Source organism: Desmodus rotundus, chromosome 8 (assembly GCF_022682495.2).
Source record: "Desmodus rotundus isolate HL8 chromosome 8, HLdesRot8A.1, whole genome shotgun sequence".
NCBI lineage: Eukaryota > Metazoa > Chordata > Mammalia > Chiroptera > Phyllostomidae > Desmodus > Desmodus rotundus.
The window spans coordinates 114,887,030-114,913,161 of record NC_071394.1 but is presented as its reverse complement, the minus strand read 5'-3'; the positions used below and the strand labels follow the sequence as shown (position 1 = coordinate 114,913,161).

Here is a 26,132-nt window from a genome sequence, read left to right as displayed (position 1 = left end):
TTCATTCACTGAATAAATAATTGCACTGTCCATATTCCAAGTTCTGGTCTAGGGGCTGGAGTAAGGTGGTGGATAAAACAGACCTTGATTGTTCCTCATGAAGCTTACGGGTAATAAACAAGTAAAAAGGCAAATAAATGTAGAATTACAACTTTTAAAAAACTGCTAGGAGGGGAAAGAAGAGGGTGCTAAGAGAGAATACTAGGGAGATCTATTTTAGGCTGAGGGATCAGGGAAGTGACCTGACACATATGGAGGATTGGATGGAGCAAGCCACCGGGGCAGGAAAGCATGCTGGCAAATGGAACAGCATGTGCAAAGCCTACGAGGCGGGAAAGAGTTTGCTAAGTCCAAGAAAGAGTAAGGAGTCCAGTGGGCTAGAAAGGTAGTAAATGTGGTAGAGAAAGGTAGGAGGCAAAACTAAGAACAGAGCAGGAGGAGCCAGTTCACGTAGGAGGTTGTAGGCCACAGTAAGGAGTCTGAATTTTATTCAGGAAATAGTTGAATGGTTTTGAGGATTTTAGCAGAGGAAATGACATGATCTGATACTAATTTAAAAACCATGTTAGCTGCTTCGTGAAGATTGATATGTGGAAGTAAGGTAGAAATAGAACCAAAATGACCCCTTAGGAGGCTTTTGCAGTTGCCTGGGTGAGCCATGAAGTGAGCTTGGACTAAGATGGGGCAGTGGAAAACCAGTAAGGTGAACATATTTGAGATTATTTTGATGTAATGGGTATGAGTATGTTTCCTAGGTTAGAATATTAATCCCTTCTCATACTAGCTGAATGACCACGGGCAAACTAGCTCTCTACGCTACCATTTTCTTAGTAGTAAAGTAGAAATAATAATAGAAATCATCTCATAGTTATGAAAATTGAATGAGTTAATAACACCCTAGAGGCATCATATACCTGGCACATAGCAAATACTTCAGTAAGTTTTGTTGTTGGTATCGTTTTTTCTACTTCATTGGACAGGTGTTGGCGATGGTTTGGATGGGGAAGAGGAGTTATATGGCAGAGGCAACTGCCAGGCTTCTGGCTTGAGGATCAGGTGATTGACGCTGCCAGGCCCTGAGATGGAGGAAACTGGAGAGAAGCAGCCCTTGAGGAGATGATCAAGAATTTTGTTTTAGGACATGCTAGTTTGAGATGTGCACGAGCTATCCAAGTGAGGTGTTAGGCAGTGGAATCTGGGCCTGGGCCAGAGATTGAGCTTGCATTCAAGATGAAACTAAAATGTACTTGATACATTTGCAAAATAGTCAGCACTTGCAATAATTCAACCTTGTGACTGGCCAACGGGACATCAAAAGCAATTTGATGACCGACCTTCCTCGGAGAGGTGGCAGATATGGTCAGAAGAGTGTGGAAATTGTTATCAGACCATCTTTTGACCTTTACTCTCCCATTTACTGTTTGGGTGTCCACGAACAGTTACAGGTGCTCAAAGAACAGTTCATAGATTCAATGGGATGGAGAGGAGGAATCATGGGCAACTCCCAGTTTCCATCTTGAGTACCAGAGTATTTGTATGGCCAGTTCCTGGGATGGAGGAAAAGTGGAAAGAACACACTTTTCAAAACTTCAGCTTCCTCAACTGGAGATTAGTATACAAGAGGGGACCCCACAAGTGGAATTTATTTATTAAAAAGTGTATATTTATTCCTACATGCATAAATTTCAGTCACCTTCAAAGTACTCTCCATTTGATGTCATACACCTTTTGAGACATTTTTTCCACTGCTCTAAACAGTTTTTGAACTTGTCAATTTTGATGCCTTTTACTGTTTCTGCCATTTTTAGTTTCACCCCCTTCACACTGGCAAAACATTTCCCTTTGAGGAATTTTTTCATCTGGAGAGGAAAATTAAGTTGTTCAGGGCGAGATCAGAGGAATAGGGAGGGTGAGATACCAGGGTCCTGACGTTTTAGTCAAAAACTGCTGAACACTCAGCACAGTGGTGGGCAGGCGTGCTCTTAAGTCAGGCTTCATGAATTGAGAGAACAGGTTGAAAGAGTGTCCAAAAAATTCACTGACCCAAATGCAGCCTCTCAGGACAATGTCTGCTGGTACTCAGATACAGAGCAATTCCTAGTGGGGGGGCAGCCTGTACTACAAGGGGCCCACCCTCCAGAAGACAATCCATTATTTTTTGCTCCCCCTCTTGTATCTTGTCCATAGGTGAGGACCAGAAAGAATGTACATCACATTCTAGCACAACACCTGACACATGGTAGATGCTCAGTAATGATTTTCTTGTGGGCTCTGGGCTCTTCTCTCCTTCTCACCCCAGCTGTAGCTCCACTGCCCTGCCTAGATCTGCTTCCATTTTTAAATGAAAATGTAAAATGGGAACAGTGTGGTGACTGAGTAGGCCAGGACTAAGATGAGGCAAGTGAGGAACTCACCTTAGGCACCGAAAAACTAAGTAATCAAGATAAATATTGTTTTAATGCAATATTTCAAAATATCAAAATCAAAGCAAAAACTCCATGATAAATACAAATTATATTTTTAATAAAGACAGGATGAGTACTGCTGATTTTACCTTTTGCCTCCAGTTCTAGCATCAGTGTGGCACTGTGACAAGGTGAAAACGGAGAGAAAATGCTTGCATGCTGGGTCCCTAAGACTCTCATTCCTTCTGAAACTGGTAGCTAAGAGCCAGTCAGCAGACTTTTGTCCTCCAATGATCTTTAGATTCTAAAGGACACGTTCTAACAGCTGGTGACACAGGGTACTTGAGACTTGGGGTTTGAGGCCTCTCCTGGCCCAGCCCCCAACCTTCTTCTATCAATTGCAACGTGGGAGTTGGAGCAAGGTTCTCAGGTTCACCCCCCCTCAGTGAACGCAGACCCTTGTGATCCTGCAACTGTTGAGCAAACACAAAGTGAAATAACCCGATCCTCTACTAAAGGCTGAAGGGTAAAGGTCAGCTTTGCACTTATCGGCTGCAAGTCTGACTCACGCCCTAAATGACTCTCTGGGTTGCACTTACAATATGGACTGAGAAGATGGGCATTTCCATTCAGAGCGGGAGCCGTTGTTTGCTTTGCGCGGAGCTGTCATTGCCAACAGGAAAACAGCAGGTCAGGAGTGGGTGGAAGCTGAAGGGAGGTCCCCATACAAAGAACGCTTCCTTCTGGATTTGACTTAGAAAGCTCCAGGTACATGGGGTGCCATGTGGTGGCTTGTGGCTTTCTGCTTCTTCCCATGAAAATCAGAAAACTTCCAACTGAAACCCCTTGGTAATCCAAACATTGTCGGCAGGTGTGTAACGAGTAATTAAAGGACAGAGGACAGATTTGTCAGAGCTTGTATCATGTAGAAACAAACTCTGGAATTTTGAGCTCTTGGGGCACTTTTCCTATCACAAAAGCTGGGTATAGGAAGCCAGATTTTAAAAAGTTGTATTAAGTATTTTCATTTAAAGAAAAAATTCTCATTTTTAAAACATTTTACTGCAAATGTAACATACCATTGTCATGTGCATTTATGAGTGATTTGGGGTGAAACAGTAATGACTAGAGAGTCACACAAATTACTCTGAAGCTGCTGAACAGGGTCTACACGTCAATAGCACTTTAAGATTGCAACATTTTGTTTGGTGACCTTCATACCACTTGACTGCATGCACCTTAATCTCTCTCTTGGAAAAAAAAAAAAAAAAGCTCAGCCTGCCATAGATTGGACAGTTGTTGGTCTTGTTTTTAAACCCAGTTTTTCATTTACCTACTACTTCATAACTCCTGGTTTAATTTGTACAAAAGGATGAAGTTCATCGTTTAACTCAGAAACCCATCTTCGAGTTTTTAGGAAAAATAAGTGCAAGGGTTGTCATGAATTGAGACTGAAAGACATTACAGATAAATCAGGTGGTACACTTGAAAGAATAAAAGCAAAGAAGGCTTCACAAAAAGTGGAGGATATGTACACAAAGGCACAAAGGGAAAGAAAATGCCATATTTCGTAAGAAGGTATCTTTCAGACTTTGAAACTTATAACTAAACATTCAGAAACAGGATAAACATTGGGACGAATCAGCTTTTGTGGGGGCTGCCAATGTGTAAATATGGGTTCTGCTATAGATCTTGCTGTCCACTTTCCTACCCCTCTGCAAGAATCACGTTTTGAGTCTTTACTTCTCAAAGATTAATACCAAGACTTCCCAGACGATGAATAAATACTGTGTGATCGTTGAGTTAAGGCATACCCATGGAAATTTTATTTCTTAAAGAATTAACAAGATTTTCCATTGTATAAGTAAGAATATTAAATAATTGAGCTGTGATACTTTGTTCAAAGCGGTCTAGTTTCCTTCCCTTCTTCTTCCCTCCCTCTCTCCTCCTCCCTTCCTTTCTTTGCTCCTTCATTCTTATGATGCCCATTTGAGTGTCTGGATTATCATATTTCCACCTCTATAATTATTCATTTTACATCAAAGCCGTTCCATTAAGAACCTAAAAGCCAAGTAGTATCTTTTTAAAGCTCCTATTATTCATCCAAATGTAATCTTCTCTTTTTTTCTCCATTAGTACATAATTACTAAAACTAGCATTCATGTAGAAAGTCTCACAAGTATCTTAACTCAAAGGAGGCAATATACTGGTAAGACTTTCTGCATAAATGCTATATATATGTATACACACATACACACACACACATATATATATACACAAATGTGTGTGTGTGTATATATGGTATTTAGCTAAAAGATAAGCCTTCTTTAAACTGGTCACCCTACTTTGAAAAATCTTCATCTGCCTCTCTAAACCCAATGCAAATCGTCACTGCATTTGTAGACAATCATTATGCAGAAAACCATTAACCTGACTTCCAGTTTTCAGAAGAGAAAGTCAAAAATTCCACTGCAAATTAGAGCTGTTGGTGTAAACGCTGGCCTGTTAATAAGCAGGGAGAATAACTTAGCTACTTTCCCTGCTGAGCTAAAACACAGCCCTGCTCTTTTTTCTCCTGTTGCATCTTTTATCATGAGTTTCTTGGTTTGGGGGAATTTCCTGTCAAAAAACCCATTTCTGTCTGTCAGCCATCTCACATTCCTGGGAATGGTTAGTGTTCCAGTAGTGTGGCATACTGAATTTTAATGTGATAGTGGCCTACCCGGGTTTCTAAAATGGGACATGCACACGTGAACCCTTGGAGACAGTTGGAAGCAGGTTTAAAGTAAAGAAAATGCATTATACTGGTGTGGACTGTTCACGTGCTTCTAATGAAACATGTCTGTAAGTAGCTTGCATTCAAGAGTTTGCAATCATTGTTTCTATTTGGTTTCCTTATGTCCTTTCTTTGTTTTTCATTGACTCACTTTGAGACCACTGCTTTCTTACCCCTCTGACAGCCACAGGCCTTCCCAATCTCTCCCCTCCATCAAATGCAGACTTCTGCCTTTGCCTCCAAACTCAAGCCATTCCTGCTCTTACTTCCTTCTATCTTACCTTCGTCCTTGACCTGGTTTTGGCTGGTGTGTTTGCCATTCTCTAAATCCACATCTCCCTGGCCAGTCCCTGTGTGGGCTCCTCTGTCATTTATTTTTAACTGATGGCGCATTGTCCTTCACTGTCATCCACTAGCTTGTGTTCTCCTTCATCTCCAAAGCCAGCTACCAGTCTTTTCTTCTCTGCAGGGAGCTTCCTATATTTAAATATTCAATTTTTGTACTGAGAACAACTCTTGACCATTTTAATATACACTTAGTCAAGCAACCTGAATTGTTGTAAACTTTCAAAGGCTAAGATTGTTATTTTTTATGTGTTTGTAATCTCATGACAGGTACTTAATGCGGTATGTCTCAGTTCAGGAAGTAAACGTTCGGGTTGTGGCCCTGGCAAGATGGGAGGTAAACAAGTCTATTTTAATTAAAACCCTCATATATTAAGGCTGCTTCTCTGTCTGATGGGACAAACCAGGAAAAGTCTTGCTGATGTTGGTAGTTTAGCTTTCTTAATTGATAGCAATTGTCTCTGAGAAATGGTTTATATAGTTACGTAAAGTGACCCTTAATACCGTCAACATTGTAAATGCCATGATTTAATGTCATTTGGCAGTACGCCTTTCTCAGAGTTAAGCTATCACGATGTTTCTAATGAAGACTTTTTTTTCTTTTTTTCTTTTTTTTTTTTGCTATCTTAACCACTTTTAAATACACAGTTCGGTGGCATTGGGCACATTCACATCGTTGTGCAACCGTCACCCCCATGCATCTCCAGGGCTCTTCTTGCAAAACTGAAACTCTGCCCCCATTAAACAGTAACCCCACCTTTCCCCTCCTGAAAAACCCCGAAGGCCAACCTTCTTTTTCCTGTCTGTGTGATTTGACTACGCTACGTACCCCTGTAAGCGGATCGTACAGTATTTGTTTTTTTGTGACTGGCTTATTTCACTTAGCATAATGTCCTCATGGTTCATCCATGTTGTTGCGTATGTCAGAATTTCCTTCTTTCTTAAGGCCAAATAATATTCAACTAACGCACAATTGCTTACATGTATTTTTATTCATGGTTCTAATCACGGTATATTATAAATGCCTTTAATACTCTAAAACAGAAAAGCTGCCCAATAGAAGTCAATGTAGTTTTATGACCACTTGTTTGACTGAACTCCAAAGCACCTTGGGAAGCACTGTGAGAAAAGCACAGTTAACAGGTGTTTTGACACAAGGCCCTGCTGGTCCACATGATTGGGGACGACGGGGTGGACAGTGGGCATCCCCAGTGACTTCACAGAGCTGGTAGGAGCCATGCTGTAACTGGCTATATTTATGGAAAATGCATGTGTCTGTGGGAAAAAGACAGAACCAGGGACAGGCAGGGACGAAAGATGGAAACCCTATGGGCATCTAGGCCAAGCTGAGCTCTCTGGCCCTTACAGCTCTTCCTCAGAGTCTGAAGATGCCTCAGAATCCGCCCATTAAAGCTCCTTGTCTGATGAGCTTTTGAAAACTGAGGTTCTGCTTCTTGTCACTGAAAGATACCTGACTAATCCACCTTGACTTTGACCTATTTCTGTCCTGTTTGGGTTGTCTGAATGATTTACTAGCTTGATACTCTTCAAGCGGATACTACTACTCTTCAGTGAAACTTCACCCAACAAACAGGCAGGTGTAGTTTCCCCTGTGGCTCTGTCCCTGGGACCTGTCCTTTACTGAATTACTTCATTTTGATGACAAATACTTTCTCCTTGAAACCTGTAGCAATCTTGCTGGTCAGCAAGAAGCAACTACTTGTCTCTATATTTCAAAATCCTATGATGCCATTTAGGTGGCCAGTAAAATATGAATCCTTCTTTCCATATCCCCTCCCATCTGCAGAGCACGGCACTGACAAATCCTAAGCACAGAAGTCTTCAGATCCTCCAGGACACACTGCTTAGGCTTTTTTTGGTGTGGAGAATTTTAAATTTGCATTAAAGGTGACCACCATCATTTATTCTAAAGAAGAAGGTCCTAGTGTCACTGATTAGACACAGGATAAGTAGAAGCAAAGTAGAAAGAGTAAAAATATCCCTGCATCACAATGGTTATGTAATTGAAAACTGACAACTTGTAATTGAACTCAGATTTAATATGTTAACAGGGCAAGATAAAACCAAACCCATTCCCTCTCAGATCAGACCCTCCCATTTACTGCAAAGAAGGGTGTGGCATGAGAAAGGTCTCTGAGTTTACTGCGGGTTCGCTTAGACCTGTCTGAGTAGTTGAGATTTTTTTTTAGGTTCAGAAGTTGAATTTTTATGACTAAACCTAGCTAATTGTTACAGGATGATGAATTGTATAAAATATCAATAACATAAAGAGTCGATGGTTGTTTTCTCGCAGTAATGTATTATAATTTATAACATTCATTAAATACTTCGGATTTTTCCTAATTGAATTTAAAAATAAATATGTAGTTCTTTGAAATTCCATTGATTTGAGTTGAAAAGTTATTGGAAAGGGGAAGCTATGATTGTCAATTTTATAAGTAAAATAGGTGTTGCTAAAAAGTTTTCATCTATCATTGTTTTAAAATTACTTGATTTCTTATAAAAACAGAGGCAATATTTGCATAATTGTGTCCCTTGTAAGCATGGGAGACTGGAAAGTTGTAAAAAATACTTTGCAAGAGAAACAACAGTATCAGCCATTTGTAGCTGGGCAAGAATGTGGTGTATGTTGAACAGTTATTTATTCCTTTTGGAAAAATAGGGATATAATTAATAATCTATAATATTTTACTTGATGCAGTGATTACCCAAAAGATCCAACTGTACCACAGTGCTGGTTTATAAGTCAAAGAAGTACCGTCATCAAGATCTCAGACTTTCATTAAGATCAGAGGGGAGGGAAATGGTGAGGGAAGGAGACCATGGTAATGGAGCAGGAGATGCTAACTGTGTATGCCGTGTTACCTGAAGTATGACTGCTTCTTGAAGACTTTAGAAGTTCACGTGATTCAGGAAACTCTTTTGGATGATATAATCAAGGGACCCTTCACTAAGACAGTCTGGGACAGTTTATTCTTTCAACATTTTTCTGTTTGTCAAATTAGGTAACAAAAATCTCCCATCTTCCTTCCCAAAATATTTTTTCTTATAACTATATGCATGTCTCATCAACTGGAATATTAGCTTCCTGAGGAAAGATGCCACAGATGGTAGACTTGTAAAGAAATATGCCCACTCTCTGGGAATTTAACTTCCTGTTGGGCACAATAAAAAACCACCTATGAGAATAACTAAAAACACAGTATGTATCAAGCATCCTGGAAATTAATAGAGTTCACCAAAGTGTCTTTAAACGTTTTAAGAAGCAGTTTAAAGAATGGGTTCATCCCTGTGTTCCTCAGGACCCAGCCTAGGGTTGGACACATAACAAGTATGCAAAGCAGTAAATATTTGTTGCTGTTATTGATGTTGATGTAAATAGACGTTTAGAAGCTTCTATTGACAAATAAGTTTGGAAAATTCGGAATTAAACAAAGGAAAAAAGAGACAACCAAGCCTTTAATATGCGAAAGTACATTGTGAATTTCCAAGGGGGTGATTGATACAAGACGTTTGATGAGAGAACTCTTTAACATTATGAGGAATAACTCGTAGGGCCTGCACTCAGTGTAACACATTTTGGGAAATTCTGGCAAAAAATAAGAAATGCTTTAAAAGTGACGAATGTTTCGTAAGGCTACGTGCAGGGAGGCTCTAGACTTCATTGAATCATAGTTTATTTATTTGCTGTTGATGCTATAACAGATCACCAATTTAGTAGCTTAAAACATCACAAATTTATTATCTTGTAGCTCTGGAAATCAGAAGTTTAAAATAGGTCGGCCAAATTTTGTTCCTTCTGGAGACTAGGGGAGAATCTGTTCCCTTGCCTTTTCCAGCTCCTAGAGGCTGCCCACATTCCTTGGCTTGCGGCCCTGTATCACTCTGACCTTTGCTTCTGTTGTCACATCTCCTCCTCCTGACTCCTGAGTCTTTCCTTTATAAGGAACCCTGTGATTATACTGGACCCACCCAGATTATGCAGGACGAGCTCTCCATCTCAAGATCCTTACCCTAATCACATCCATAAAGTCCCTTTTGCCATGTAATGTTATGTGTTCGCAGGTTCCAGGATTAGGATCTGGACGTCTCTGGGGACCATTTTATTCAGCCTCCCACACTCGCATTATATTTCCCAGAACCCTAGAGGGCACCCAGTAAATATTTGCTGAGCATCATTGAGAGACTGGGTAATGATTTTAGTAAAGCTCCCTGAATTGTGCTGGTGAAGGAGAAATGGACTGATATCATTGCAGTAGGGCTTTGCAGGAGAGTCTTCAGGAGTATAAGTTTTTTGAGAAAAGTCTTTCCCAAGTGGATAGTGTTATGAAATGATAATTTAGCAGAGGCAGAAGGCATTTCTGCAGAAACACACCATTCCCTCAGTAATCACTCAGCACACTGACCTCCCTGAAGCTCTGCTTCCTGTGTCGGGATTATTTTGTTGTGGCCAGATTTTGAGTGGGAGGAAAGTGGAGGTTTGCAGAGTGGGGCTGAGCCAGAAGAGGTCAGAGTAGAAGCAGCAGAGAAGGAATTGGTCGGATCTGATGGAGAGATAGTTTCTGGGATGATTCCTTTTAGAAGCCAAAGTGGATTATGAGACACCCGCTCCACCATTTCCCTGAAATCATGCAATAAAAGTAGAGGACACATAAGGCAGACTTCTTTATCTCCTTAGAAGGTTCAGTGTGTCCAGCTTCTTGTTTGCCATCTTATTTTTTTTAATTAATTAACTTATTTATTTATTATTTTAATCCTCACCCAAGGACATTTTTTCATTGCTTTTAGAGAGAGAGGAAGGGAGATAAACATCAATGCGAGAGAAAAGCATCAATTGGTTGCCTCCCATACGCGCCAAGACTGGGGATCGAACCCACAACCTAGGTATGTGCCCTGACCGGGAAAGTTATGTGCTCTTTTGGTTACAAGACAACACTCCAACCACCTGAGCCACACCAGCGAGGGCATCTTTTGCCCTCTTCTTAACTGCTTCTACCTAACAGTAGGTACAGTCAAAAGGCTCAAACATTTTTATAGTTCTTCTTAGATATGGCCAAAGGTATTAATTTACACTCTTACTGACAGTGTATGAGGGTGTCTGTCTCTCCTCACACTCGACAGCACTAAGCAGTAATCATTTAAAATTCTTTTTGAATGCTTATTGGACATTTGTAACAATTCCTTTGTAACTGGTTGATCCATATTCTTTGACTATTTATCCATTATCTTAATATTTTGCTTATGAACTGTCTATTAAAGATTCTTTGTATATCATATCTTAGGAAATTATTTTCCTACTTTGGTGTTTGCCTTTTAATTTTGAGTATTGTGCTATTTGATATATGAATTTTTTCATGTTTATTACTGCAGTTAAATCTGTTACTACTTTCCAATGTATTCCACTATGTCTATGTTTGGAAATTCTTTGCCTGGCACAATATCGAATAAATAATCATTTATGTTGTTCATAATCCTTTATAATTTAATATCTAATCCATCTGCAATTTAGTTTGACATACCCTATGATGTGGAGATATAATTTTTAATTATTCAAATAGTTACTCCAACACCTCTTACTGAATAATCAATCCCTTTTTCCTTCACTTAGTTTTAGTTAAATCTATCTCTAATTATATCAGCATACACATCTCTGTATCTGGGCTCTGCAATCCATTTCTTCAACTGTCTATTGATTATGTAGTGAAACCATATTGTATTTTGTTTAGCACATTTTCATTTCTGACTTGGCAAGCCCTTCATTACTCTGCATTTTAAAGGTACTTTAGCATTATCATCTGAGCATACTTCAAGGTGAATATTGGAATTAATTTTTAAAATAAAAAGTGCTGATGTATCCTGCAAGGAATTATGTATAAACTATGAATTATTTTGGAAGAGTTCGCATCTTTACAATTTTTAATTATTTTATAATATGCATGTTTTTCAAGTCTTATTCAATGTGACAGAAAAACTATTTCTTCATACAAGTCCTATACATTTTAAGGTTATTCCTAGTTATGATAGTTTTTATTTATTTACATTGTTTTCTAATTGGTGATTGCTGTCACATGAAAGCTATTTTTGTATTTTTTTACTCTATTTTTTAATGATAGTCATTTTTTACATAGTTCTCCTGAATTTTCTCAGTAAAAAATCTTATTATAACAAATAATGTTTCTGTTATTTGTCAAAGAGCATACCTCTTCCTTCAGAATTATGTTTTATAGCATTAGCCAGAATTTCTGTAGCAATGTTATTCTTAACTTAGTGGTATTCTAGTCTTCCCTTGTTTCTAATTTTAACAGCTATTGATAGGTATTTCCAACGTATTAGAGAAATTTTATTGCATTTCCAATATGGCAAGAGAATATTTTAATCAAAGAAGGGGTTTGAAATGTGATTAGATGATTTTTGATTGTTCTGATAAATTATCACCTACAAAGATAACGTGCAATGGAAGTCAGAGTATCGGATTTACGGCCGGACAGACCTGGCGGGCTCGGATCACCCCACTTCCTCTTAGAATTACACCCCACACCTCTTAGAATTAGTATACCGTTGAGTGCATTGTCATCCTCCAATTTCAGTTTCTTACACTGTAATAGGAGGATAATAATATAAATATCTTGTAAGGATATTGTGAGTATCCAATGAGAATTGTTTGCAATTCATCAGACTCGAAACAGAGTATTTTTTAAATTATTGTGTAATGTTTGCCTTTGATCTATTAAAGTGGCGTACTAGATTTCCTAATATTTAATCATATTTTATTCTTGGAGCAAATCCTACTTGGTCATGATGACATGTTTTCTCAACTCACTGCTGTCTTCAATATTTGTTTCAGATCATTGCATCAACTTTCATAATGACTTGGCCTTTGGCTGAATTTTTATGCTGTCTTGTTAGTTGTGACATCAAAATGATGTTTATTTCATATAATAATTGGGAAGTTTTTATCTTTTGGTGCTTTGTACATATGGAAATTATACATTTTCTTTGGGAATGTGAAAGAAGTTTCCTGTGGAATTTTCTATGCTTAGATTAGTTTTTGAACCAGGTAATGCCTTTACCACTTCTTAAGATTTTCTCTATTTGTTGTTGTTTGTTTGTATTCATTTGGTCTATTCAGTGTGTCTCTGTCTGCTTGTGTCAATTTTGGAAATGCATGTATATCAAAAAATTGCCATTTGATAATATTTTTAAAAGATCAAACATAGGTTGAATAGAGTATTCCCTTACATAATTTCTAAGATTTTTAGATCTGTGTTTCTCTGTCTTTTTCTTGGTTTATTTTATAATTCTGAGATTTATTTGACTTATTTTAAGAACTACTTCTTGGATTTATTTATCCTGCTGTTCCTGTGCTGCTCACTTCTGTAACATAATCTCCTAGTGTTTGGATCTTTATTTTTTCTACTTTTGACTCTGCCACCTTAAAAGTAACCATTGGTGGTCAGCCGTCATTTATGGAGTGGCTCAAAGGCCACCCTAAAGAGAGTAGTTAGTGTCTATTTTCATTTTGAAGCTGGGACACATTGCAGATTATTCTGCCAAGGTTCCTATCCCAGCTCCGCCACTGACAACCTGTGTGATCTCCGAGTTCCTTCAACTTTCTATGCCTTAGTTTTCTCATCTGAGTGTGAGGATAGGAAGCTCTGAAAACATTGCCTGGCATGTAGAAAGCACCTTATCGCTATTGTCATTATTATACTTAAGAATAAATATTATGGTTGTTCTCATGGGCACCGTGTATAGACATAGTTGTGAATGGAAAACTTGAAGACAAATTAAACATTAGAGTATTTTTATGTGTAATCTTTGGAAGGGTATCCAGCCTTTAGAAAAAGCAGATGCTCGAAATGAAGGATATAGCAAGCACTTAAAGGGAGGGGATAAAAGGACCATGGAGTTACAGTGAATACACTCATCATTGTCATTGGTGGAAAAACAGCCTTTTCTCACATGCTACCTATCTGGGTGGGTCCTCACATATCATATATTCCAAAAGTCAGAGGTAGCAGTGTTTTCTGTTTGGGGGCAGGAGTTTAGAGGTGTTTTCTTGAGGAAGCCAGCAACATACAGGAATGGGGCTCAAGACTTTTCTTATTGGGGGCATTAGTGTCCAATAGGATGTTTCTGTTCGGAGAGGCTTCTCTAATGATGCAGAGTATTTATTTTTTCTGTCTGGCATGTGGAGAGCACACCTGATTATAACAACGGAGGCCAGGTGTAGTTTGGCTTTCTCACAGTTGTCAAGTAGGCAAGTGAGGTGATACATTATAAACAGGTGATTTGAGTATAGAGGTGCATTAGAGTGTGCTTTATATTAATTGCCTCAGTTCATTGAATGATACTCCCTTGGGGTGCAATGCTTCCCAGAATATTTTCTTAACCTCTGCTACTTGCAGCAGTTTCTTGTATCTCCCCAAAGGGAGAGGCACATATCAGTGCGCCTCCATTGCTTTCAGGGTAAAGTTCAAACCCCACAGCAGGTCCCTGTCCTGCTACTGGTCCTCTCTGTCCCTCACCATATTATCCACGGTAGCAGGCAGAAGTCTGCAACAGCCCCTCAGGTCCCTGCCCCTGCTGGGCACACCCTGTATACTCTCCTCTCTTTGCTGTAGATGGGACCCATGAATATAGTGGGGTTGTCACTCTCTCCACTGCTGTACCTAAGACCCCATCTTAGCAGAAGGAAGAGAGAGAGATTATCCTGCTGTTCTGGAAGAAGCAAACTGCCATATTGTGGAGAAAGCCCCAAGGCAGGGGGTGGTAGGGAGCCTTTGGGAGCTGACAGCAGCCTCACCTCCCTGGCCCCTGCCCCTGCTAACAGCCAGCAGAAAAATGCGGCCTCAGGGCTGCAGTGCAAAGAACTGAATTCCACCAACAACCAGTGAGCTTCAGAGACCCCAAACCTCAGATGAGTTAGCAGCCCCAACCCACACCTTGATTTTAGCCTGGTGTGGTCCTGAGCAAAGAGCTGAACTAACTAATGTGACCTACAAGACTGACCCATGGAACGGTTAGATAATAATTTCGTTGTTTTAAGCTGCTAAGTTTGTGGTAATTTGTCTTGCAGCAGTAGAGAAATATTGCTTCCAGTCTTCTTGTATTCTCTTGTCACAGACCACCTGTTTCCTGTAGTACAGTGGCGTTTCTATGTGTCACATCCAGGGCTCAGTAATCATCCCTTAGGCATCCCTAGACTTGCCATCTTATTTGACAGGAAAGAAAATGATTTTCTATTCTTAAATCATACTCTGAATTCAGCCTTTGGCTCCAGAGGATTATTTTTTTTTTCATAAAACTATTACCACCTTTATATTCTATTCAACAAATGTAACTGGAGAACTTCTGGCCAAGATGGAGGCATAGGTAGACACGCTGTGCCTCCTCGCACAACCAAAAGAAGGACAACAACAATTTTAAAACAAAAAACAACCAGAACTGACAGAAAATCAAACTGTATGGAAGTCTGACAACCAAGGATTAGAGAACACACATTCATCCAGACCGATAAGAGGGGCAGAGACAGGCAGCCAGGCAGAGAGGACTCACGGCAAGGCGGCAGCTGGCAGACTGGGTGCTCCCACATTCACGTGCAGATAAACCCGGGGGAACAACTGGGGAGCAAGACAGACCGCACAACCCAGGGCTCCAGCGTGGGGAAATAAAGCCTCAAACCTCTGACTGAAAACACCTGTGGGGGTTGAGGCGGCAGCAGGAGAAACTTCCAGCCTCACAGGAAAGTTCATTGGAGAGACCCACAGGGTCCTAGAACATACACAAGCCCACCCACCCGGAAATCAGCACCAGAAGGGCCTGATTTGCTTGTGGGTAGTGGGGACAGTCACTGAAAACCAGAGGGCAGAACAAGCGCCATTGTTCCCTCTCAGAACCCCCCCGCCGCCCCCCCCCCCCCCCCCCCGCAGTATACAGTGTCACAACGCAGCTATGTGGGTTGCCCCGTCCTGGTAAATACCTAAGGCTCCACCCCTTTATGTAACAGGCATGCAAAGACAAAAAAATTAAAAATGGCCCAAATGAAAAAACAGATCAAAGCTCCCAAAAAAATACAACTAAGCGATGAAGAGAGAGCCAACCTATCAGATGCACAATTCAAAACACTGGTAATCAGGATGCTCACAGAATTGGTTGAATTTGGTCTCAAAGTAGATGAAAAAATGAAGGTTATGCTAAATGAATTAAAGGAAAATGTACAGGGAACCAATAGTGATGGGAAGTAAACTGGGACTCAGATCAAAGGTTTGAAGCAGAAGGAAGAAAGGAACATTCAAACAGAAAAGAATGAAGAAATAAGAATTCAAAAAAATGAGGAGAGGCTTAGGAACCTCCAGGACATCTTGAAACATTCTAACATCCGAATTATACGGATACCAGAAGGAGAAGAGGAAGAGCAACAAATTGAAAACTTATTTGAACAAATAATGAAAGAGAACTTCCCCAATCTGGCAAAGGAAATAGACTTCTAGGAAGTCCAGGAAACTCAGAGTCCCAAAGAAGCTGGACCCAAGGAAGAACACACCAAGGCACATCATAATTACATTACCCACGATTAAAGATAAGGAGAGAATCTTAGAAGCAGCAAGAGAAAAGGACACAGTTACCTACAAAGGAGTTCCCATAAGACTGTCAACTGATTTCTCAAAAGAGACCTTACAGGCAAGAAGGGACTGGAAAGAAGTTTTCCAAGTCATGAAAGGCAAGGACCTACATCCAAGATTACTCTATCCAGCAAAGCTTTCATTTAGAATGGAAGGGCAGATAAAGTGCTTCTCAGATAAGGTCAAATTAAAGGAATTCATCATCACCAAGCCCTTATTATATGAATGTTAAAGGGATTTATCTAAGAAAAAGAAGATAAAAAATATGAACAGTAAAATGACAGCAAACTCACAGTTATTAACAACCACACCTAAAACAAAAACAAAAGCAAACTAAGCCAACAACTAGAACAGGAACAGAACCACAGAAATGGACATCACATGGAGGATTATCAACAGGGGAGTGGGAGGGGGAGAGAGGGGGAAAAGGTACAGAGAATAAGTAGCATAAATGGTAGGTAGAAAATAGGGGGAGGATAAGAATAGTATAGGAAATGTAGAAGCCAAAGAACTTATATGTATGACCCATGGACATGAACCAAAGAGGGGGAATGTGGGTGGGAGGGGACTGAAGGGTGGAGGGGAGTGAAGGGGGGAAAATGGGACAACTGTAATAGCATAATCAATAAAATATATTAAAAATATAAATTAAAAAGATAAAAAAACAAATGTAACTGCAAATATTTTATAAATTAATTATTTTGCATTTTTCAAAACACAGTGAATCAGAATGCATGTCTAAAAGTGAATTCATTGTCAAATTTAGACTGGGTCTGGGACCAACCATGAGTTAAGCTGTGTGAGAACTACCAGGGCTCCCGGGACAGTGGCTTCTAATGGTAGCCTACGAGGACCCACGATTGGACCTATTTAGGTGTTTTTTAATCACTGATTTTAGTAAGGGTACAGATTGCATATTTATCAAAGTGGTGGTTAGCATGAAACTTGGAAGCATAGCATATATTTTGAGAAGTAGAATTAGGGTCCAAAGGGATCATTTCAAGGCAGAATTATGGACCAACTCTAACGAGATAAACTGTGTTTGAATAGGTGTAAAAGAACTACAGTTAAGGAAAAAAATAATAATCAGTGGGAAGTGGGGATGGCTGGGGTGGGGGGGCAGTCAAGGGGGAAAATGGAGACAACTGTACTTGAACAATAATAAAAAAAAAGTTTAAAAAGTAATTAAACTAGAAACTAAGGATGGGGTGAGATAGACAGCTCGTGCAATTAGATTCACTGTTTACAAGTTAGTATAAATCAGTGGTATGTTGGGGCTTGTGGTAGTGGAGCTTATTTGAATCATGAGGTTAATTTTAGACTCTATTAATTGAACCATTGTGTCTAGAACAAGAAGAATAGTCTCACTCTGCTCCCTGTGAGTCACAGCACTCCTGCAGGGGTTGGGTGTACCTCCTCTAACAGGGTCGTAGACAAACTGGAACTTCTCCTTTGGGCAGGGACCAGCTGGGTGAGCAGATTTGAGATCAGGTGCAATACTGGGGAATAATCTGAACTGTGGATGTTTTGCCTAAGGAAAAGAAGGCATCTAAGAATTAAACTTCATGCCCATGACTTCGGTGAATGAAAATTATAGGGAAATAGTTTTTGCTTGTATGAATGGAAGTAATTACTAACTTGTACTTAATAGCAAAATAGACTTGGCTGCCTTTGGGAGTTATTGAGCCCACTGTCCCCAAGATATACAAACACAGGTTTGGGTGGAGGAAAGCATATTTGTGACAATGAGCATTGTCACAATGAGACAGCGAAGGACCAAAACACATCAACACAGGTAGTTAGAGGCTAGAAAGTTTCATTAAAGGTAGAGACTGCAGAAACTTAGTATGTGGTTTCATAAAGTGGGAGGTAACCCAGTATGATCCCAGGCAGAGGATTGGCTCCCCCAGCTTACCCAAAGTTCCCCAAAAGAGGGCATCCACTCCTAAATTAAGCCACCTATGGGAATGCAGATTCTTCTAAGTGTGAGAAGCTGCCAGAGTAGGTGCCGTTAGTGCCCCCACTCAGATCCACTTCACTGGGCTGGTGCACCCACCCTCCAGCTGCTGTGGGTGTTGCCTGCCAGCTTCTCACATTTACACCCTCCCGTGTAGAACTGTACTTGACTGATGACATCTGCCTCATCCAAAGAAACCTGGGAGGCTACAGCTCCCGTCCCTTAGGGTAGCCCTTGGCCAATGACTGGCTAATGCAAAGGTATGACACAGCTCAGTAGCTCATTCACCTTCAGGAGTCCCTCTGAGGTGTCGTGGACACTCAGAGCTCCTGGTAGAATCGGGCTAGACTTCTTCTGACACATATTTTTGTTGCCTTTCCCCCTGCCCTATCATGCTCCCCTCACTCCCCCATACAGTTCCCTTAAGGGCCCTGACTAGCACAGGAATTGTCATCTTTGGCTTTCCTTCTAAACATCCTTATCTGAGACACCAGCTTGGCCTGTCTTTTTGGGATTTTATAACCTTCTGCCCCTCTGGCTACAAGAGTTTCTGCCTATTTATCTACCCTCTTACCCAGTGCTAATAACCAGGCCAAACTACCCCTCCTCTGTGTTTATATTCTAGGACTGGGTGAAGAGAGGGTCATTTCACCAGAAGCATCCGCAGCAGGCTCAGGCTCTGCCTGTCTGAGACCTCTGCAGCACAGAAGTTCCTCTTCCAGCAACTCTGGAAGGGGTGCCCTCCCAGGGCTCTCTCCATTCTAACATCAATGATTCCATAGTCCTCATAACGCCACTTTATCCCTTCAAGTGCATAGCGTGCGCACACACACACACTCACACGCTTCTTTTTGTTCCCTCTCTGACAATGGCCGTGCTACCCGACTCTCCCATGGCGATGAAAAGATTGGGGGCTTGGCATATCTAGCCACAGTGTTCCAGGGCTTGTCAGATTAGAGAAACATGAAGATCAGTTGGCATCCATCTCCTTTTCTCTTTTTAATGGCCTTATGTTTCTGCCCCTTTGTTCTTCTCTCTAGACACCCTTCTCATCATGGGCACCTGGCGGATCACCAGCCGTATAAGGTGGCCTGTGGGGGAGGAGGAGGTAAAGCTCAGTGTGGGGAAAAGGCAGCCTGGTTTGGGAGTAGATTGATGTGCTTAATTCCTGACTGGGGGTTTCAGCTGGACAGCCACGTGACCGTCAAGTCATTTACCTTTTCTTAATGTCAGTTACCTCCTGTAGGAAATGAGTTAGAATGTGCTGATGGGCTCATGAAGACCAAGTGAGACAGTGCCTCTGAAAGCATCTTGTGAAAGTGTAAAGCCCTTGACAAACATGAAGTGTTACTCAGATATTGTACTAAAATGCAGTCCACCTCCTGAAGAACTTGCAAAATAGCAGGAGAACTGAGGTCTGAGCACAGATAAAAACTACTTAAGGCGGCGATGATTGGGGTCCTCAGGGGAGACAGATTTCTATAGGAGTTCAGAGGACGGTAAACCCATTTCCGGCTGGAAACATTTAGTTTTGGGGCACAAAAGTATGTTTATCTTTTATGTATTTCCTTTCTGGCTCGGGGCATATAGACAGCAGGACCCTTGTATAAATCCAGAGAAATAGCAAAGATCTGTTACCCCTTTTATGCTGAATGGAGAAAATGGCCTAGGCCACATACACATGACTGATGTAGGGACCGAGTCATCTGTTTAGAATCAATGAGATGTAAGGTAGTCCACTTTCCCGAGGATTTAACTACACCAACCAGATCTGAGAACTGGAAATGTTTCTGTATGCATCCATTTTTAGCATTGATTAGTTGATTCTTTGATCATTCCTGTGAGCAGGTTCACATTATTATTATTATTATACTTACAATGCCCAGAGAAGCTCAAAGAAGCTGAACAGGGATAGCTAAATGTACATGATCTTTCAGGCCACCCAACCCTCAAATAACGGATGTGCTAAGCATAGAACTGCAACCTCAGGATCAATGCTCAAGGGGAAGCCAGAATGCCTGAGAAGTAGGATGCTTTCCCGATAATTCGAACTGTTATTATTTTTGACAACGTGGCTCAGAGTGGAGCTAAGAAAACACCAACTGCTCTCACTCATCTTTTAATTTACTCAAGCAGATATACTTTTTAAAACACAGAAATGGAAATGATTTATCTGTATGGATGTATTGTATATTGTATATGTAATATGTATTTTTAAGAAACATGACTATTGCATTCTGATGCTGTCATTTGTGGTTGACACACGGATCAAAGCTTGTGCTGTTCACCACGGTGTGGTTGCAAACGATGCCGTCTTGTCCCGAAGGCCCAGACAAAGAACCCAGAATGATGTCTGCAGTTCCTACACTCCCTCCCAATGTTGGCTTTCCTCCCTGTTACTCAGTCTCCTGCCATTATTCTCTCTTCTGGGTTTTTTTTTTCCCCTTAGAAAAGCTGTGTAGCCCTTTGGATCTCCTTTGCATATTCCTTATTATAAGAACAGCACAGTCCCCTGTACTTACTCCCAGATATACATGAACATGTTATTCCAGTATTATTTCTTCCTCTTCTTTTCCTCAAACAGAGATTCTATTGTCTTCTGACTCACCCTGGGGTCTATCTATTCTCCTTCTCAGTACATAAGTGTCATTTGTAATTCCCTTCCAGCCCTTGCTTTCTCCCACCACTGCTCTTAAGGGCATATTTAATGATTATTGTGTGTATAAGCATTTATGGAGTTCTTTGATTTCTTTAGTTAGTTCAGCTGCAATTAATTTCTACTTCCATGAAAGAGAATTAATTATACTGAGGCCTGATCATCTATTCTTCCTAGACAGTTTGGAGGGGCTGAGGAGGAGGAGGAGGGGGAGGCCAGTGGAGTGTCTGTACGCATGCACATTGCTGTGCGCATTGGGTTCCTTCCCGGGCCCACATTACTTATTGCTTCCCATCCTGTGTGGACTGCTTTCGTTTTGGTTTTTCAGTGGCTGTGGCTAGAGCAAGGCTCTGCCTTCCAGTATCAGGGGAAAGCCTCGTTCCCCTTGACTCCTTGTAGCAAACACACCGAGCTCGTATTCTGTGTGAGAGCAAGAAGTATGTGAGTAATCAAGTTGGGGAGCAAACAAATGTCCATCTCCACGTGGGCATGCTCTGAGGTCTTGGGGTTTGGGTGCCGCTATGTGCTACCTGTTTGTGTCCTTAATGTACCAGACTCAGTGCTGCACTTGGCACAGCTGACTAGAACCCCCTCTCTGCTCACCTCTATACATTCGCCTCCTTTGACCATTCTTTTTTGTCTCCTCTTGTGTCCCTCTGCCCACATACTTCCTGTCTTTTTTGTCTTACTTTGCTTAAGTGCCTCTGTTCTCCAGTGTTTTGGGGTTTTTTTTCCACCTTCCATTTACCCAGTGTTCTAAGTTTAGTTTCTCTGCTTCCAAACCTTATACCATATTTTTCAGACTTTAAGACACACCGGATCATAAGACATCATACCTAGGTTTTAGAGGAAGAAAATAGAAAAAAAAAAACACACTCCACTGCCACAACACCCCCCGCCCAGTGAGCCATGTAAGCTACATTTGGACTATAAGATGCACCCCCCTTTTCCTCCCAAATCTGGGGTGGGGAAGGTGCGTCTTATAGTCTGAAAATACGGTACTTTCTCCCTCCCCTGTAGTTCTCAGTGGCTTGGCCAGTGATATCACCATGTACCTAATCAGCTAAGCTGGAAACCACTAGGTCATTGTAGATCTCTTCTCCCACATCCAGTTGGTTTTCAATGAGACATTGCTCCTGTCCAGCATCTTATCTCCATGCCCCACCTCCCAGAGCTCCTATCCTAGGCTTAGACTATGCCAAGGTCCTGGATACCTCTACCAGTATCTTATTTTTTGTTTTCTAAAAATAATTCTGATTATGCTACATCCCTGAAGACAGGTGTCCCTTTGATTGCTGAATGCTACATAACAAAATTCAGATGCCCAGCGTGGCATATACAGCCCTGCATCATCTGACCTTGGCCTTCTCTTCTGCAATTGTCTATTCCTACAACTACATGCCAAACACACTAACATCTTAGTTTTTTAGAGGATGCTTTTCTGCCTATGCCTATTTTTTCCCCCAAATTCCCTTTTTATTTTCTCTAGCTGGCAAAGATCTATTTTTTCAAAAGTATCTTGTGAAGTTTCCTGGATTTTTTCATGTTGAAGAAACTGTTCCTCTATGTGTGAACTGATTGTTGTCCAAATCTCTATCATGACATCTGACCCCACATTGAGTTATGAGAAAAAAAACAATGCTTTGCATTTGCAGAATAATGTATAGACGTCAAAGCTTTTTCACAGACTTTCTCTCCGTGGTGAGTTGGAAAAGGCAGAGATATAAAAGGGAGGTTGTGTTTAACAGCACTTTGGTGTCTATTCTATTTTGGTCATTTTTGAACCTCATGTACTGTTATCTACACCTTTAGTAACAAGGAAAGTGTGTCAAACCTCCTGCCACTTAGGAAAAGAAGACCCTGGGCAGAGCACTTGGTGGGGATGGCCAGCCAACCCTGTTCTTGAAAGCAATTGCCTTGAATTAAAGACAGAAGGATCCAGAGGAAATCTACATGAACTCTTGAAGCTAGGAATTTTTTTTTCACTAAAAACATTCTTTGTAAAACATTGAATACCTTTTTTAAACATAAACTTAAGCTAAGAAGTTCTCAACCTCTTCTCATCTTCCTTTTTGTTTTAAATGGAATTAGCCCTTTCTGGTTAATCAGTGCCCAAAGCAAAGAAAATCTAGGGGCAGTTGGCACTAGGTAATTTAGACACTCGCTACAGGTTAAACCAGAAGAGAGGGAGAGAGAGTGGACTCAGAGGCCTTTATTGGACTACCCAAGTAAGCACATAATCATTGAATTTTAGCCTGAAAGGATTTAGCCTCTAATAATAGCTGAGGAATAAGGCCTGGAAAAGTCAAGCACACCCCTCAGGACCCTCACCATTAATGGCTGTGAACTCCCCAGAATCCTTTCCCAGACTCATTAATTTACACGAAAGTATTAAAAAATACGTTATGAGAGAAAATAACTGAGGACACACTAATACAGCTGATTGTGAGTTTGTGCCTTCATTTTGGGTGAATTAGGTGGATGATAACAGTAATAGAAGCCAAGAACTTTGTACTGCTTCATCTCATTTGATCCCCAACAAAACCCTATGAGATGCTGTAACAAACGACCACAAGCTTAGCAGCTGAAAACAATGCAAATTCATGATCTTACAGTTTTGGAGATCAGAACTCAGGAATAAGTTCCACAGGACTAAAGTCAAGCGGTCTATATGCCTGGTTCCTTCTGGAGCCTTTGAAGGAAGGATCCATTTTTTTCATATTATTCAGCTTCTAGCTGCTGCCCGCTTTCTTGGCTTATGGCTCCTTCCTCCTTCTTCCAAGCTCATCACTCCAAACTCTTTCCATCGTCACCTAAACTTTTCTGCCTCTGATCCCTCCTGCATCCCTCTTATAAGGACCTTTGTGATTATACTGGGCCCACCAAATAATCCAGGATAATCTCATTATGAAATTCATTTTTTAAAGATTTTATTTATTTATTTTTAGAGACAGAGGAAGAAAGGGAGAAAGAGAGGGAGAGAAACATCAATGTGAGAGAGAATGTGCCCCTATCCAGGCCTGCAGCTCAGGCATGTGCCCTGCCTGGGAATTGAACTGGTGACCTTTTGCTTTGCAAAACGATGTTCAACCAACTGAACCACACTGATCAGGGCTCATAGTGAAATTCTTAACTTCATTTAAGGTAATATATTCACCTGTTCCAGGGACTAGGACATGAACATATCGGCGGGAAGGGTATTATTCCACTGACCGCAGAGAGGTCCTATTCTACAGCTGAGAAAATTCAGGCTCAAGAAATTGAGTAACATCCATAAAGTTATATAGTTAGTGAAGAGTAGTCATTCAGTTTTTACCACTACTTCTGGGACTGAGTTAGAAGGAATAAAAAATAAATGATATAAATGGTCTCAAGGTAATTATGATATCGTATTATTAGATTTTTTTAACCAAAAATATACTAAGGCCGTGGTCTAAATTTTAAAATATAACCCATCATAAAGAAAAAGAAGGTTCTAAACCCTTTCTTTAAAAAAAAAAAAGAAACATTCTTCAATATAATTAAAATAATTATAAAGGTAATCCTTGGGCTATAATAGGCCACCACCCAGAGTTAGTCATCTTGCTGGCTGCTGTGAGCTGATATTTTCATTTTCAAAGCTTAAATCAGCTTCAGTGCATTTCTCCCCCTTGGTAGTGGGTGGCCACTCTATATGCAGAATAAAGCTAACATTTTCAAAACTTGACAGAATTTCTTTTTAATTTTTGAAGCCAGCAATCACATTTCTCTTAACCTCTCTCTCCTCTCAGTTGAATATCTCAATTTCAAAATCAGTTAGCCATCCATATGAAATGGATTTTTGACGACCTAGTGTCTTAATATAACTTCCCCTAGAAACTCTCTAGTTTGTCAAATAAGTCTCATAAAATGTGGTTTCAAAGATTGAGCATGATCTTATAGTTATAGTTTATTAATACTGAAGACGGTTGAGATGTTCCCCTCCCTTAATTGGAAGGTGGGCCTCTGTAATCTTGCCTTGTCGACATAGAATTAAGGGAAAGTTGGACAAACAAGCCTATTTCCAGAAAGGGAAAAAAAAACCTATTTTAACCTGTATCTTGACTGACAACCCACTGAGGTCCAGAGAAAGAAGCAAAACATTCCTCTCCACCTTGACCACCTGTCAGTGCTCTGTGGGCAACCTCGATGGGGTAAGAGGCCTGCCTTCCTTGATCTCTCTCTCTCTCTGTCTCTCCCCTTTCCTTAATTTATTTGATTTATAAATAAACTTACACGTTACAACATGTATGTAAGCTATGCAACAATAATGAATTAAACCAATGTGCAATTTAGGAAGTAGGACATTACATTACAAATGCTGGTGATACTGAGTATACAGTGCGCCTTGTTGATCCTATCTCCTACCTTCCTCCACTGTGATACACCACTGTGAATTTTACATTTATTATTACAATGTTTTTAGTTCTATTGCATGTATATATATATATATATATCTCCCTAAATAATATATTTTTAAATTGTTGCTTGTCTGTGAGCTTTACAAAAAAATAGCAGCATGCCCTACATACTTTCCTGCAACTTGCTTTTGATTCACAGTTGTATTTCTAAGATTTATCAATCCGTTGAAGCTAGAATTTGTTCATTTACCCCAGCTATATAATAGTCTAGTGTGTGAACATAGCATTTTATTTATTTGTTCTTCTACGGATGGACTTTTGGGTTATTTCCTGCTTAGGGAGTTTATTTCCAGTGATTTGCTATTATGAAAATGCTGCTATGAATTTTGTGCGCATGAATAAGAGTTCTCCAGGAGTGGAATTGCTGGGTCAGAGGGTACATAGATCCTTTCCAAGTAATTGAGTGGTTGAACCAATTGACACTCCTTCATCAGTGTATTAGAGTTCTTGTTGCTTCATATCCCTGACATTTGACAATGTCAGGCTCTTAATTTCACCCATCTAAAAATGTGCCTTATTATGGTCTGAAAAACTATCTCTAATACTTTTATTTCTAATGAGGTTTAATATCTTTTCATATGTTTTTTTTTACCATTGATACTTGTTTTGTGAGATACTGCTGTTATCCTCCCCCATTTCACTCTAGCATAATTATGCACTAATATAATTTCTTGAGTAGTTGATGATTTCCTCTTTGATTGTCAATGCCAAGGCTTTCATAAATTAAATTTTCATTTATGTGAGACCGTGTTTGATCTTTCTATTCTATTTCATTGGGCAATTTCTCTGTTTCTGTGTCAATACCCCATGTTTATTTTCCCTCCCCTCTTTCATTTTCCAGTCTGCCTTCCTTTAAGGATTCTGGATATTTCATTTTGTAATGCACTTTATGTCTAAAGTCAGCCAGT

General features: G+C 40.3%; 1 protein-coding gene across 13 annotated transcripts in view; it reads left to right on the top strand.

Moving 5' to 3' along the window:
• The window catches only part of THRB (thyroid hormone receptor beta), a 330,035-nt gene that overhangs the window by 34,510 nt on the left and 269,393 nt on the right, over nt 1–26,132 (top strand). For 6 of the 13 annotated variants that reach the window (XM_053930446.2, XM_053930447.2, XM_053930439.2 and 3 more), the window contains exon 2: nt 10,336–10,431. The exons of 5 other annotated variants lie outside the window; for them this stretch is intronic. The gene's annotated coding sequence lies outside the window, so the exon portion shown is untranslated. Of the gene's footprint in view, nt 1–2,971; nt 3,096–5,796; nt 5,864–10,335; nt 10,432–26,132 lie in introns of those variants that run through there. 2 more of the 13 variants (XM_053930441.2, XM_053930442.2) reach the window with 2 other exon arrangements.